This window comes from Sturnira hondurensis, unplaced genomic scaffold (genome assembly GCF_014824575.4).
Source record: "Sturnira hondurensis isolate 20B ecotype Veracruz unplaced genomic scaffold, ASM1482457v3 Scaffold0008328, whole genome shotgun sequence".
In the NCBI taxonomy this organism is placed as follows: domain Eukaryota; kingdom Metazoa; phylum Chordata; class Mammalia; order Chiroptera; family Phyllostomidae; genus Sturnira; species Sturnira hondurensis.
In genome coordinates, this window is record NW_028080959.1 from 135,309 (window position 1) to 147,855 (window position 12,547).

At 36.0% G+C, this 12,547-nt stretch overlaps 1 pseudogene; it reads left to right on the plus strand.

Moving 5' to 3' along the window:
• The first annotated feature begins 8,187 nt into the window (after positions 1-8,187).
• LOC118992740 (dnaJ homolog subfamily C member 9-like) lies at positions 8,188-12,059 on the plus strand (annotated as a pseudogene).
• The last annotated feature ends 488 nt before the right edge of the window (positions 12,060-12,547 follow it).

The window sequence follows — 12,547 nt, forward strand, 5'->3', positions numbered from 1 at the left end:
TCTGTTTTTCAAAAGACATGGTGAGGAAAATGGAAAGACAACTCACAGATATATGCAAAGCGTATATCTGATAAAGGATTTGTGCCCAGAATATAGGAAAAAACTTGAAATTTATCACTAAAAAAATGAATAACCCAATTAAAAGTGGGCAAAAAATATGAACAGACATTTTACCAAAGAAGTTTTTTGGATTGCAAGTAAGCACATGAAAAGATGCTCAACATCATTAGTCATGTGGCAAAATGTAAAAAAAGAAAAAAAACTGCAGTGAGATATGCACTATAAGAATGTTTAAAGTTAAAATTTTGACCATACCAAAGGCTGACAAGAATGTGGAGGAACTGGAACACTCATACATTGCTGATGGGAATGAATGTAAATGCTACAACCATTTTGATAAACAGTTTGGCAGATTCTTAAAAAGTTAGACATACATTTGCCACATTATCAGGCCATACTACTCTTAGGGTTTTACCCCTAAGAAATTAAGACATGTATTAAATACTTATACACAAATATCCATAGCAGCTTTATTTGTACTGGCCCCAAACTGAAAACAACTCATATGTCCCTCAATTAGGGAATGGGTAAACAAATTGTAATATATCTATAGGGTAGAATACCTCTTTGCTTTAACAAGGAATAAATTATTCCTTATGATTCCAAATGTAGATTATATATTATGTAAAACTCTAAGAAATGCAAGTTAATGTATAATGACAGAAATTAGATTAGTAGTTGTCTTGAGATAAATCTGAATGGAAAGGGAGTATGAGAAATCTTTGGAGGAAGATGTATATGTTCTCTTAATCGTGATGGTGTGTATATATGTCGAATCTCACTATATGATATACTTTAAATACAGGAGTGGGAAAAAGTAGGCTTACAGTTGATCATATGGAAAATAATGCAATAATTAATAAGTAATAATACAAGAATAAACCATGTTCCACGCACTGACAAATGTAAACCTACTTTTGCCCACCCCTGTATGTGTAGTTTTATTATATGTAATTTAATTATATATCTCAACAAAGTTGTTAAATTAAATTATCTCAGCTAGGGTTTTTTTGTTTGTTTGTTTTCTCTACACATATACAAGCTTATTCTAAAATTTATATAGAACCCTGACCAGTGTGGCTGTAGGTTGTGCCATATCCTGAAAATTAAGGTTTTCAATTCCTGGTCAGGACATATGCCTGGGTTGTTGGTTCCATCCTTGGTCAGTATGTATATTAGAGGCAACCAATTCATGTTTCTCACACCGACTTTTCTCTCCCTCTGTTTCTCCCTCCCTTCCTCTCTCTCAAAAAATAAAATAAATAAAATCTTTAAAAATTATATAGAAAAACACAGAACCTAGATTAACTAAAGCAATCTTGAAAAAGAAGAAAGTGGATGGAGTCATTCTACTCAATATTAAGATTCACTAAATGCCACAAAAATCAAAACAGTTGTTATATTGGAAGAAGTATAGACACATACATCAACAGAACAGAATACAGAACCTAGAAATAGAGCCACACAAATATACCCAGCTAATTTTCACAGAGGTACAGAACCAATTCAACTGAGGAAGCAAACATTTTCAAACAAATGATGCTAGAACAACTGAACATCCATAGGCAGAAAAAATAACCTCTATCTAAACTTCATACCTTATGCAATATTAACTCAATACATAACAGACTTAAATGTAAAATATAAAACTAAATTTTACTAATTTAAATAATTAAAACTAATTTCTACAAAATTTAGAAAAAATAGAGACAACCTCCAGGATAAAGGACTAGTCAGATTCCTAAGACTTTACACTGAAAACGTGATCTATAAAAGGAAATAATTATAAATTGGACTTTATAAAAGCTGAAAATAAATTTTTGTCCTGTGAAAACCTGTGTTAAAAAGATGAAAAGACAAGCGCCCTGGCTGGTGTAGCTCAGTGGATTGAGCACAGGCCTGCAAACCAGAGGATCATGGTTCGATTCCCAGTCAGGGCACATGCCTGGATTGCAGGCTGGTTCCCTGCAGGCAAGCCTCCGGCAGGGGACACACAAAAGGCAACCATACATTGATGTTTCTCTCCCTCTCTCCTTACCCTCTAAAGATAAATAAATAAATAAAATCTTAAAAATATATTTTAAAAAGATGAAAAGACAAGCTACAGACTGGGAAAAATATTTGTAAACTACGTATTTGAAAAAAGGACTTGTATTTAGGACAAATAAAGAGCTCTGAAAAGTTAACAGTCAAAAAAAATCCAATTAGAAAATGGTTAAAATACATGAAGAGATCAAGAGGATATGCAGATGGGTCCTGACCAGTGTGGCTCAATGAATTGGGCATCATCCCCCAAACCAAAATGTCAACAGGTCAATTCCTAGTCAGGGCACATTCTTGAGTTGCAGGCCAGGTCCCTGGTTGGGGGTGTGCAAGCAGCAACCGATCGATGTTTCTCTCACACATCAATATTTCTCTCCTTCTCTTTAAAAATAAATAAATAAAATCTTTAAAAAATGTTTTTAAAAGCCTATACATGAATATTCACAGGATTTTTATTTACAACAGTTCAAAACTGGAAACAATCCAGGTAGCCTTCAGTGAGCTCAATAGCATTCACATGAATCATAAAACAAACTGGGGTAATTCATATGATAGAATACCACTCAGCAATATATAGGAGTGAACTATTGATATACACAAGTTGGATAAACCTCCAGGTAATTATCCTGAGTGAAAAGCTTACCTCATAAGATTATGTGCTCTCTGATTCTGTTTATCTAATATTCTTGAAATAATAAAACTACAGAATTGAAGAACAAATGTATGATTGCCAGGGATTTGGGTTGGGATGAGGGAGAAGGTATGTGGGAAAAACGGTGTGTGTCATTTTTAATGGGGCATAATGAGCGATCCTTGCAGTGAGGGAACTCTTTTGTATCCTGACTTCATTGGAAGATACAAGGATCTACTACTATACATGTGATAAAAATGCATAAAAATAGCACTGGCTTGTGTGGCTTAGTGAATTGAGCACCGGGCTATGAACTGAAAAGTCTCTGGTTCAATTCCTGGTCGTGGCACACTCCTGGGTTGCAGGCCAGGTCCCCCATCTCTGTCACATTGATGTTTCTCTACCTCTCTTTTTACCCCCCTTCTTCTCTCTCTAGAAATGAATAAGTAAAATCTTTAAAAATATAAACCACTGCTTTAAAAATTGCATAAAAATAGACATGCACACACACAACTGAGTCCACGTAAGACAGCCATATCTGAATAAATTTGGTGGATTGTATCCATGTCAATATCAAGGTTGTGATAGTGTGCTATAGCTTTGAAAGATGTTGCACTGGGGGAAGCTACATGAAGGGTAAATGGGATCTCTCTGTATTATATTTACAATTGCATGTGAGTCTACAATTATTTAAAAATAAAAATTTAATGTAAAAAGTTTTCTACTTAAAATACCTCTGCAAGAGTTAAATGATATAATTTATGTAAAAGTGCCTGACACCTTTTATGTCTTTAGCAGTCAGGAAAAAAATCACAATCATAATAAGTCATTTATTGAGTCAATTATGTGACATGTATTTATTGAGGGCCTACTATATGTCAAGCACTATTAAAGGCTCTGAATTATAAGCAATGAGCAAAATAAAAAATGGTCTTCACTGTCATAGAATTTATAGTCCAGAGAAGGAGACTGGCACAAAAAAATCAAAAAGCTAACAAATCACGGAAATTACAAATTTTGAGAAGTGCCATGAAAGAAATGGACAGTGTGTTGTAATAAAGAACAACATGGGTGGACCTTCTTTTTATAGGGTGATCTACGGATGCTTCTATTAGGAGATGGTGTTTGGGCTGAGTGCTGAAGGATGAGAAGGAAAAAATTATACTCTCCCATGAAGAAAGATAAGGGTGGAGGGACTTAAGGGAAGATCAGGCAGAGAGAACAGCAGGTGTAACACCCATGAAGCAAGAGAGAAGCTGTATGTGGAAGAGGGGAGAGAGCACAGAAAAAAGACAGTTGAAGCAGAGGATATCACCACAAGAAAGATGAGCTCAGAGATGCAGCTATGGTCAACATTATGTAGTGCCCTATAGATAATGATAAGGACTCTGGGTTTCATTCTGATTGAAATGGAAATTGTGAGACACTTTTCTAAGGAAAGCGGTACTATGCTCTGCTTTCTATTTTAAGCAGATCATACACACTGATATATGAACACAATAAAGAGGTAAGTAAAAAGGCCAATTAGAAACTTGTTGTAGTTGCCCAGTTTAGATACGGTGTCCAGCTGGTTAACTCTGGGTAGTGAAAAAATGGCCAATATTATGGATATGTTAAGTTCTCTTACTAATGTCTCAGACATAACAGATGGTGTTGAATGTACTTGCAAGTAGGGAGCTAGAAATCCAAGAGATCAGAAGGGACTAAAGATCTAGATGTGGAAGTCATTGTCATTGAGGGTATGATTGCATTCATGGGAGTAGATGACATTACCAAGGGGGAAAGAGATACAAGAAGGAACAGAGAGGATCAAAGATGTAATTGGATGTAGTATGCATATTAATTTTATTTTTCTGTTAAAAGCTATTTTTTAATCACAGAAACAATATAACCATATTACAGGAAATTCAGAAAGTAGGGGGGAAATCTATAAAAATCTAATAATCTAAATCAACCATTTTATCCCTTGGAAATATTTTTTCCTCCTAGGCTTTTCATATACATCATTTAAAATTTTATTTATTTATTTATATTTGGAGAGAGGGGAAGGGAGGGAGAAAGAGAAGGAGAGAAATATCAATGTGTGGTTGTCTCTCACACACCCCAAAATGGGGGCATGGCCTGCAACCCAGGCATATGCCCTGACAGGGAGTCAAACTGGCCACCATTTGGTTCACAGGCCCACATTCAATTCTCTGAGCTACACTAGGGAGGGATCATATACCTCTTTTAAGTATCATGCCTGTTATCTTATATCCCACTTCCTCATGTAACAATGTTTCAGAATAACCTAGTTTTATTTTTTTAATTACTTCATTGTTGTTCAATTACAGTAGTCTTCATTTTCTCCCCACCCCTCCCCAACCCCAGACAAACCCACCTCCCTCCCTTGCTTCTACCCTCCCCCTTGGTTTTGTCCATGTGTCCTTTATAGCAGTTCCTGAAAACCCTCTTCCCCACTTTTAGAAGTGGGAGAAGAGGCACCAACAAAACCAACAAAAGAAGTACCATATTTTGCAGTGTATAATGCACATCCATGGTTTTTGTGAACATTATACACAGCAAAATACAGCAATTAGTGGAGGGGAATGATTTGAGGGAATAAGTGACATTAGACTTATTGTTGACCTTGTAATGGAAATACAGACATCTGTATTGATGACCAGTTTTTAGCTTGGTGACAAAAAGAAGGGGAAAAACAAAATCTTGAAGTAGTTACTAGATCCAGAGTGGGTTTTAGAATGAAAAATATCTGAGTATGTTTATAGACAGAGGAAGGAAGCAGAAGAGAGGGAGAAATTGAAAATGTTGTTGACAGGATATAATTAATGGAGCACAGTCTTTACAGAAGTAGGAGGGGCTGGTATTAAAAGCTGGGAGTGAGAAATTTTTTTCTCTGATGTAAAGAAGAAAGAGAAGAGACTGGGTAAGGAAGGAAGTTGAAGTAAATCCTGCTGGAGATGACTAGAACTTCACTTCATCTGCCAAGTAGAAGATGAAGTCAAGATTCTTTCCTGAGAGAGAGGAAGACAAAAGTAAATCAAAGACTTTGGGAAATGAATATTTGTATTGATTAAGGCAGAATGTTAACAAGATTGTAGAACAGACTAATGGATAGCTAGAGTCATAGCATGTCAGAATTATACAGTGCCTCTAACACCATCTAATTTGGTTCCTCATTTACAGATGAGGAGTTGAGGCTCAGTTTAAGACAGGTGTGCCAATCACACAGCTAGTAAGTGCTGGGATGTGAACCTAGGTCTACCCAAAGCCATGCCCAGCACAGTAAAACAAGTTTAATGTTTTTCTTCTAATCTATTCGATGTGAGGGACATTCCCCTGTCTAGCCAGCAACGGAGCAGGGCAAAACCCAGCAGCAGCTTCATTCCAGCTGCCCACACACTCTAAAATCTGCATGATGGCTGAAGTCCCTCTGAGTCATCTTAATAGACAATCTCTGCTCTAGTATATTGGAAAGCCAAGTGTAGGATTTCAAATAAGCATTGGAAGTCTTTTAACTTAAACAGCTAGACAAGACTGAAAAGAGCTTCTTTCATTCTGGCCAGGTATCTCAGTTGGTTGAAGTGTTGTCCTGCACACCAAAAGGTTGTGGGTTTGATTGATTGCCAGTCAGGATGCATACAGAAGGTAACTGATCTATGTTTCTTTCTCACATCAACAATTATCTCCCTCTGTCTCTCTCTCTCTCTCTCTCATCAATAAGCACATATCCTTGGGTAAGGATTTTTTAAAAAACAGAGCTTCTTTCCTTTTCATCAAAATGAAAAGTTGTAAAGCCAAAAAGTTGTAAACAGCCTAAGATGACAAACACTAGGGACATGGTTTAACGGGTGATGATCCATCAACAGTGAGGAATACTATGCAGTCATTAAAATGATAACTATGAAGAATATAGGAATAAAATATGATTATCAAATGATGCTAAGATAAAACATAGAATTCAAAATGGCATTATACAATAATTGTAATATGTAAAATTATTTATGCTCATTGATGGTAAATTCAGAAAGAGAAAACTGTTCATGTGATAGAATTATAAAAGTTATTATTTTAAAATGTTCTTTATTATTATAATCTCTATTCAAAGAAACATTTAATAAATAAAAATAAACAAAATATATCTTATGGAAAAGAAATACTTATTTTTATACTACCTGAAAATAAATGTTTTCTATTGTTACATAAATTTATATAGAGGTATGAAAGGGAACCTAGTCCATTGGAATGTTCAACTTCTTTAGCATAGTAAGCAGAGGCATTCATCAGCAATATGTCTTTTGGTTCTCACAGGCCCATTTTCTTGGGTACCTCTCCTTTTTCAATATTCCCTTTTTCTCCCTTTCCCTCCTTTAGGATTAGAAGCAGATAGCAGGAGCTAGTAGATTTAGAAGGGCAGGCCAGGGAGAGAAGATACTCTCTGATGTTAGTCTCCTTGGTATTAGACCAGTACTTGTTTCATTTATTTATTGCTTTAAATTTATTTTCAACTTATTTTAGAAATTGTATTTCATAAAAGAAAAAAATGTATCATTTTTAAAAAGATTTTTTAAAGTTTATTTATCTTTAGAGGGGAAGGGAAGGAGAGAAGGAGAGAAATATCAATGTATGGTTGCCTCTCGTGAGTTCCCTGCTGGGAACTGGCCTGCAACCCAGGCATGTGCCCTGACTGGGAATCGAACCACAATCATGTGGTTCGCAAGCCCGCGCTCAATCCACTGAGCTACACCAGCCGGGATCATTTTTATCTATCATCTTACCATGCCCCAAAATAGCTTCTGGAGATGTTTTTATAGCATTACAATGAAAATGTCTATACAATTGTATGATCTATTTTTACCCTTTAATCTCTTAATTTTATCGTGTTTAGGCTTTTGTATGCTTATTGAAGTCCTCCGAATTATGATTTTTTAAGGATTTTTAAAACTGATTTTTAGAGAGTGGTGAAGAAATTGAGAGAAATAAACATCAATGTGAGAGAGAAACATTGATTGGCTGCCTCTTGTTCATGCCCCATCCTGGCACCGAGCCTACAACCCAGGCATATACCACAACTGGGGATTGAATCAGAGACTTTTTGCTGTGAAGGACCATACCAAATCAACCAAGCCACACCAGTCAGGGATAATTGTGATTTTTATTGTCTACACAATATTCCATTCAATCCATGTGTCTTATTTTACTTAACTACTCTAGCTACATTTGGCTACTAACAGTTAGAATGTATTGGTATATATGTATATATAGTTTTTCCTTCATTTGAATGATTAATGACAAATTTTCAGGATTGGAATTACTACATGAAAGGGTATAAACATTTTTTTATGATTTCTGATATGTATTGCCACATTGCCCTTCAAAAGAATTGTCCTAATTTATCCTGCTGCTGGAACAGTATGAGGATATTCTTCTATCCTTTTGCACCTCTGCTAGCCATGGGGCTGATGGAACTGAGCAAGGAAATCATAGGCACTGCAGACCTTTACCAAGTGTCGGGCTTGTGGCAGGAAGCCTGGGATGGCAAAGTCCAATGTGGCCACCACAAAGCATCCCTGAAAGTGCACTCAGACCAGGTAGGCAAAGGCAACAGAAAGGAGGCCACCTGAGCTTCCAGATTCTGGAGAAAGTCTATTCTATTTCGAATGACAAAGAGCAGATGAGCAAGGAACAGTGGACAAGGACTCTGATGTGTTCGCCCAAGATTGGGACTGAGACATATATTGGAGATTATTCTTTTTTAAAAAAAATATGCATTCACTCATTTACAAACTCAAACTGTTTTTTTTTAATTTTTTAACTTATTTATCTTTAGAGGGGAAGGGAAGGCGAGAGGAAGAGAAACATCAATATATGTTTGCTTCTGGTGCAACCCCTGCTGGGAACTGGCCCCTGTCTGGAACTGGCCTACAACCCAGGCATGTGCCCTGACTGGGAATTGAACCGAGATCGTCTGGTTCGCAGTGGAGATTATTCTTAAAAAATATATCTCTAGCCCTGGCAGGTGTGGCTCACTGGATTGAGCACTGGCCTGTGAACTGAAACATTGCTTTTTCAATTTTCAGTCAGGGTACATGCCTGGGTTGCTGCTTAGTCCCCAGTTGGGAGCATGTGAGAGGCAGCTGATCTATGTTTCTCTCCCTCCCTTCCTCTCTCTCTAAACATAAAAAAATAAATAATTAAAAAAATAAAAATACATCTCTAGAAGATATTCAAGCTTTCGAAAAGACATACAAAGGTTCTGAAGAGTTGGCTGACCTCTCTGGACTTCATCAGGGACATGGATCAGATATGGAGTCTGCACTATGTGTGCAGTACACAGAGGAATCCAGGATAAGGAATATTCTCCAACAAGCCACTGATGCTTGAAATGTCCCATCCTATGATCTCTTCACCAAAGAATTGAAGCAAAAGATGAATGGAAGGAAAAGGAGGGTTCAGGAAGAGGCTAAAGAAACAGAAATAAGCAGGAAGCAGCTGGAACTTGGTGAAAAAGTAGATAATTGATGGCAGTAATTCATAGCAAACAAAAGGATCAGCAAAAAGAAATGGACAGAACTAATACATATCCTTCTCAAACTATACCAAAAAAAATCAACAGGAAGAAAAACTCCTGAGTTTATTTTAAGAAGCTAGCATTATCTGAATTCCAAAACCAGATAAAGACACTACAAGGAAGGAAAATTATAGGCCAATATCCCTAGTGAAAATAGATGCTAAAATCCTCAACAAAATATTAGCAAACTGCATCTAGCAATACATTAAAAAATTGTACACTATGATTAAGTGGTATTTATTCTGGGGATGCAAGGTTCATATAATATTCACAAATCAATAAACATGATATACCACATAAACAAAATGAAAGATAAAACCACATGATCAGCCCTGGCTGCTGTGGCTCAGTGGATTGAGTGCTGGGCTGTGAACCAAAGGGTTGCTGGTTTGATTCCCAGTCAAGACACATGCCTGGGTTGTGGGGTCAGTAAGGGGTGCTTAAGAGACAACCACTCATTGATTTTTCTCTCCCTCTCCTTTCTCTTCCCTTGCCCTCTTTCTAAAAATAAATAAATCTTTTTAAAAGCCCACATGATCATATCAGCAGATACAGAAAAAGCATTTGATAATATCTAGCACCCATTTATGATTAAAAAAACTCTCAGTAAAGTGGGAATACAGGGAATAGGAGGAACATATCTCAACATAATAAAGGCCATATATAAAAAACCCATAGCCAGCATCATATTCAATGGACAAAAACTAAAAGCATTTCCCATAAGATTGGGAGCAAGAAAGGGATGCTTGCTTTCACCACTATTATTTAACATGGTACTGGAAATCCTAGCCAAAGCAATCAGACAAGAAAAAGAAATAAAAGGCATTCAAATTAGAAAAAAGGAAGTAAAACTGTTATTATTCCCAGATGACCTGATATTGTACATAGAAAACCTTAAAGACCCCACCAGAAAACCTACTAGATCTAATAAGTAAATTTGGCAAACTAGCAGGATATAAAATTAATATCCAGAAATCAATGGCATTTCTATATGCCAACAATGACCTATCAGAAAGAGAAACCAAGAAAACAATCCCACTTACTATAGCAAAAAAAGTTACCTAGGAATAAATTTAACCAGGGAAGTAAAGACCTATACTTAGAAAATTATAGTACATTGAAGAAAGAAACTGAGGAAGATACAAATAAGTGGAAGCATATAATATGTTCACGAATTAGAAGAATTAATGTCATTAAAATGCCCATACTATCCAAAGCAATCTATAGATTCAATGTAATTCCTATTGAAATAGCAATGGCATATTTCACAGATCTAGAACAAACATTCCAGAAATTGATATGGAAGAAAAAAGACCCCAAATAGCCTCAGCAATCTTGACAAAGCAGAACAAAGTTGGGGGTATCACAATACCTGATATCAAGCTACACTCCAAGGCCATTGTAATCAAAACAGTTTGGTACTAGCATAAGAAGAGGCATATATATATATATATATATATATATATATATATATATATATATATCACTGAAAGAAAATAGACTAGAAATAAACTCATGCCTATACAGTCAATTAATATTTGACAAAGGAGGCAAGAGCATACAATAGAGTAAGGACAATCTCTTCAATAAATGGTGTTGGCAGAATTGTACAGGTACATGCAAAAAAGTGAAACTAAACCACCTTCTTACACTACACACAAGAATAAACTCAAAATGGACAAAAACTTAAATGCAAGTCACAAAATCATAAAAATCCTAGAAGACAACATAAGTAGTAAAATCTCAGATATCTCTTATAACAATTTTTTTGCTGATATGTCTCTTAGGGCAAGGGAAAAAAAAAATAAATGGGACTACATTAAACTGAAAAGCTTCTGCACAGCAAAACAAACCATCAGAAAAGTGAAAAGGAAACTCACTGATGGGGGAACATATTCACCAATGATATATCTGATAAGGGGTTAATTTCCAAAATATACAAACGACTTATATAACTCAACACCAGGAATACAAACAACCCTTTTTTTTTTAAAAGTAGGCAAAGGAACTGAATAGACACTTCTCCAAAGAGAACATACAGATGGCCAATAGACATTTTTTTAAAATGCTCACTGTCACTAATTGTTAGAGAAATGCAAATTAAAACCACAATGAGATATCACCCCCTGCCTGCCAGATTGACTATTATCAATAAATCAACAAACAGAAAGTGCTGGTGAGGATGTGGAAAAAAGCTAACCCTAGTGCACTGTTGGTGGGAATGCAGACTGGTGAAGCCACTGTGGAAAACAGTATGGAGTTTCCTCAAAAAATTAAACATGGATCTGCCTTTTGATTAATCCCACTTCTAGAAATATATCTTAAGAATCCCAAAACACCAATGTGAAAGAATATATGTACCCCTACATTTATAGCAGTGTTACTTACAATAGCCAAAATCTGGAAACAGCCTGTGTTCATCAGTACATGAGTGGATAAAAAAACTGGTACACTTACATAATGGAATACTACTTGGCCATAAAAAGGAGGAAATCTTATCTTTTGCAACAGCATGGGTAGACCTGAAGATTATTATGCTAAGTGAAATAAGCCAGTCAGAGAAAGACAAATACCATCTGATCTCATTTTTTATTTGGAATCTAATGAACAAAATAAACTGACAAACAAAAAAAATAGAAAATGGACAATTTTCTGGCCCAGATGTAAGCAAAGTACTGCAAACCTTCCAAACAAGGAGGGGGGGAAAACAGCCCTCAAGCAAGAAAATAAATCATGGGATTTTCTCTTCAAAAGTCCTTATGTATTCATTGGTGCCCTTGATGGCAATGTACAGTCAGAATTTGAAGAAATAAGTAAATTCAACCCTTGAGAAAAGTTCTCTTTCCCACCTAATTATTCAAATTGACTATATAAACTAGAATCTCTCAATCTGATCTTAGTATATCCTAAAAATCTCCTGACATTCTGTGCAGTCCTCCTATGAAGGAATTTGGTGTTGATTGCTGTGAGAAGAGGGAGAAGTTGGTATCCTTCTGACAGCACTTGTTTCTATGGATTGTCTGTACAAGGAGCTCTATCTAGAATTCTGTCCACACTTCCTTTACCAGCTGTCATTTTACCATGCAGGAGTGAGCTGCAGAGTATTGAGTGATGTGTGTGTTTATTAGAACAGGTACTCTACCCAGCAAGAATGCCTTCAGAACACTTGCTAGACATCTGTCTTCCAAATACTTGACAGTTTGCTTTCAATCTTAATATTCTTGAATAGAACCTCTCTTCTT